Here is a 4,589-nt window from a genome sequence, read left to right as displayed (position 1 = left end):
TTATTTGCAATATTTTTCTTGTATTAATGCGTTGGACCCTTTATTAATGGTGCATTAAAATATTTTTTAAGTAAAAGAAACATTGTCCTGGGTTTTGATTATACTTGCAAGAGTATGAGTTGTTTCATTACAGAGAGGTTCAAGTTATCGCTTCACATTCATAACAAAAAAAAAAATTCCAAAAAAATGTTGATACACAATATAAAAGTTTTTTTAATAAAGTCATACCAAAAAGAGTTTTCAGGGTCAAAGTCACTCGTGCAAAATAACACAAAGGTATTTCATGTTCTCCTGTTTTAGTTTTGTGTCTTATTGTTGTCATTTCATGTGTTTTTGGTGTCATTTTATGGGCATTTTGTGTGTTTTTCTCATTTTGTTGTGTCTCGTGTTTTTGAATTCATTTTTTGTATTTCTCCTGTCACTTAGTTAGTTCTTAGTCATTTTTTACATGTATATATTTTTTTTTAATTTTGTGATTTCTGTCTTTTTGTGTATGTATTTGTTGTGATTTTGGAGCAATTTTGTCTTGTTTGTATTTGTCGTCGTCTTGTGTGTTTGTTTTGTAAATTTCTTAGTCATTTTTTCTATAATTTGATTTCATTTTGTGTCTTTTGATTAATTTTGTGTATTTTTGTTGTCTAGTGTATTTTGAAGTCATTTTGTATGTTTTAAAATTTTTAAATAGTCGTGACAGAACGACGAACTCTAAACGCACACACACACAGGAAGTATTTGCAGCTTTCCGTCTGTGTGTGTTGTGTGAGAGGTGGTGATGTATCTCGACCCTGAAAAGCAGTTTGTTAAACATCCTGTGATGGAGAAAGGGAAGCGTAAAACAGACGGTGACGTCGGCTGCTTTTCTGTTAAGCCCCGCCCACTCCTGCTAACTGGACCTATTGTGTGAAAGCACCATCTAACCTAAATGATGACTTCCTGATGCTGGAAAGGATGTCTGTGTCAAACCACAGAGTTTAGCAGAATACTGTTGCATGATTTCTGCTTCCATGACCTGAAATAACTTAATCTTCTCTAAGAGAATAAATGGAGATGCCTGACCATGATAGAGATGAATTTCAGGAATGTGGGAGCAACACCAAATCATTATCTCAGAAAAATGTAGAAATAAAGCCAATGTTTTTGGGAAAGAAGCAATAGAATGGGAGAGAAGTTTATTTCCTGAAATGCCTTTTATCAGGTCCAGTTTTCAGGATTTGATGCAGAAATGTATCCATAACTCTTGATTTGTTCTTAATGTTCTGTTGTTGGTATTTACTAAAATCATAAATATTATGTATTAATATTAAATGGATAAAATAAGCAATAATATTCTACTTTCTCCCCCAATTTTATCTTGTTCCCAAAACAAAACCAAAAACACAGAGAAGCAGCGTTTAGTTTTAATGTTCCATCTGTGGAACAAACTCCCAAACTCAGTGCTTTTAAATTAAGGTTAAAGACATTTTTATTCGACACTGCTTTAAATTGAATATTTAATCTTATATTATTCTGTTTTATTAATTGATTGATGTTGTTTTACATGTTTTGATTTTTTGTCATTTTTAAATGTCATTTTAATGTGCTAGTGCTACTGTGATGTTTGTTTTTGTGTAAAGCACTTTGAATTGTCTAATACATGAAAGTTTATAAAAAATAAACTTGACTTAAAAACAAATGAATCCTAAAACCCTGTAATTATCTCATGTATGAACGAAAACTTTTCCCATCCATCACAACTGTGTGGTCTTTTCCTTCATTCAAACCAAACGAAGTGCGTTCCTTCCCAGAGGCCTCTTAAAGAGATTCATGGGACTGCTTTGTAAACATCACAATGTGTGCTAACACTTTAGCAGCCAAGGGCGTTAGCGTCGTAGCTTCTCTGTGCAGTGGATGTTTAATGTTTTTTTCAAACTTTGTCAGTTTTGTGTTGGATTTTAAGTTTTGCAATTTCAGGCGTGGCGTGGCATCGTGAAAGTGCAGTAAATATCAAGTGTTTCCATTTGCATTTATACACCCTGGATACACAAATAAAAATCACCAAATTTCTCAAACCACCATGATATTCTGCTGCATCTACGTTAATATATTCACCTTGTACCTGTACATTCTCGTGTTTGTCCGCAAACTGCAAACACACGCTCGATTGGTTACAAACTACAAATTTCCAGTAGTTTCTTAGTGGAAAATTCAAACTTGAGTTGGGAAAACATGCAAACTACACGCAGAAATGTCCCAGTAAGGCTTATGACCCATGACCCAGACTCAGGCCTAACTTGCTGAGACCTTCACACCATATATGAGCGTTTGTGATTCGTTGGGTGTGAGTACAACATGTTTTGGATGTTTGAGTTTTTGTCACGATAGAGGAAGCAGCCACAAAGGGAGTGAACTGCATCACACTTCACAGAACAGAGAAGTTTGTTCTCGCTCTCGAGGTCTAAAGAACAAAAATACTAATCACAGATTGGCAGCTTTTATTACAGTGGGGGCCACAAAAATATTATTGACCCATCCAGGGGCCACAAACTGTATTAATGACCAATGGGAACATTTTTGTGCAGTTTTAGTGTGTATTCCTTGTTGAATTTTGCCTTTTTGTTGTATTTTTCTCTTATTTTGTGTATTTTTGTTGTTTTTTGTATGTTGTTTTGTAAGCCTTTTTGTGTACTTTTATTATAGCTTTTTATGTCTTTTTAATATCAATGTTTGAGCCATTTTTTTGTATTTTTATTGTTGTTTTGTATGTCTGGAGTGATTTTGTGCATTTTTGTTCTTATTTTGTGTATTTTGGGAGTCATTTGGTTGTTGGTTTTGAGGGCCGCACAAAATTAGGGCGTTAGGCCATGTGTGGGCCCCGTACCAACAGTTGCCCATGTTTGCTGTAGTTGGATGGTGACAACAGTTTCTCAGCAACAACATACTGTAAGCTTTCGGGAGGAGTGTTTGTTGTCGCTACAGTAGGTGTGTATGTTCCGCCAATGACGGCAGACGTCACTCAGTGTTTATACGTTTGCCTGAACTATGTGTTTGGTTTACAACACAATGAAAAACACTTCGTCTTTTTTCCTTCCTCATTAACCAGATCAACACCAATAACCACAACTTGCACAACCGCTCACTGCCATCAGAGTTCAGATGTTTCCTCCTCTCAAAGATAAAAAAAAAAAGACTTCAACACATTGAGTCATAAGGGTCAGAACAGAATTGTAGGAATGTGATTTAATATTAATCACTTTTTGTCATGTCTTAACCCCACCCCTTAATACTTAATAAGGAAGAGACAAAATCTTGCCGCTTTGGAGCTTAATTTATTTCCCATAAAGGGATCTGTATATAATAATTAGGAACATTTATTCATGAAGTGCTTATCACAGGTAAAAACCACAAAGTGTTGTACAAACATTTCAGAATCAACCTAAAGAAGACATGGAAAAACATTCACAAATAACATGAGAGACAAGAACGGGAGAACTGTGGGTCACCAAGGGCATTGGAGGTACCCCAAATGTAGATGAAAAATGGAAAAAACAACAAAAGGAGTGTCGAGGGGAAAAGGCAGATTTTGAACTGTAATTCCCTAAAGTCTCGGCATACTAAAATCATAGCCATGGTCTCTGACGGGTGGAGGGCCAGAGAAGGCATAGACATAATCAAATGTTGCTCTCCTCTGATATATACAGTCAGATGTTTTGGTTCAGAAGACGAGAGTCCAGCTGGTAATCGGGGATAGGAGAGGGTGGGCGGAGTTTCAGAACTGTAAACATTCCTGGTGAGATTGAACACATTCTTGAGCTAGTGTGTTGGAGGAGGCCAATTGTTGATAAGGAGTTGTTTTTGTTTCTGGCTAACATTCTTTCCAGTAGCCTTGAAAGTCCTGGTAACAGTAAAATCCAAAAGTGTGGGATCAAACCGCAGTTGGCCGAGACATCCTCTCCATCCTTTCAACGATCGATTCGATTCCATGCAAACGTTCCAAAGTAGCCTCTTGCTTACTTCTGAGTTCATTCATCATGATATTCTGAGCGTTTCGTGGCCTGCCCCATCCTTCAGAGATGACTGGCTGTCTTCCCAAAACAGTTGCCAATGTAATACAGACTGTACAATAGATCAGATAGCTGCCAGCTCCAATCAGCAGCATCCCTGCTACCATTATTCCAATCATGTAGATATCCTCAATGGAAAGTAAAGCCAAGTACACGACCTTCCACTGGCCCCAGGAATCCATTGTGTATCCGGCTGCAAACGTTCCATCGGGACACGCAGGCTCACCATTGGCCCAGTCTTTTCATTGAGAACATTTGCTGACCAACTCCATAGTTTCAGTTTTTGGATGAATACAGAGAGAATCTCCTATTAGCTTCACAAAACATGCAGCGAGGGCAGATAGGGGAGGAACGCAGAAGAGAAAATAAAGGTTTGTCAAAATGTACAATTCTTTATCAAAATAAAATAACACCAAGTAATTCACTTAGAAAATTCTAAAAACATTTATCAGGCTCCAAGTACCGCTACATTTATGAACTCTAAAACTGAGGAAATAACCAGCATTCTATGCTATTTTGGTGCCGTGCATTACGTTTAATCGGCTATGA

The sequence above is a fragment of the Gouania willdenowi genome, chromosome 8, assembly GCF_900634775.1.
Source record: "Gouania willdenowi chromosome 8, fGouWil2.1, whole genome shotgun sequence".
NCBI classification, from domain to species: domain Eukaryota; kingdom Metazoa; phylum Chordata; class Actinopteri; order Blenniiformes; family Gobiesocidae; genus Gouania; species Gouania willdenowi.
Note: the sequence above shows the minus strand (reverse complement) of the source record.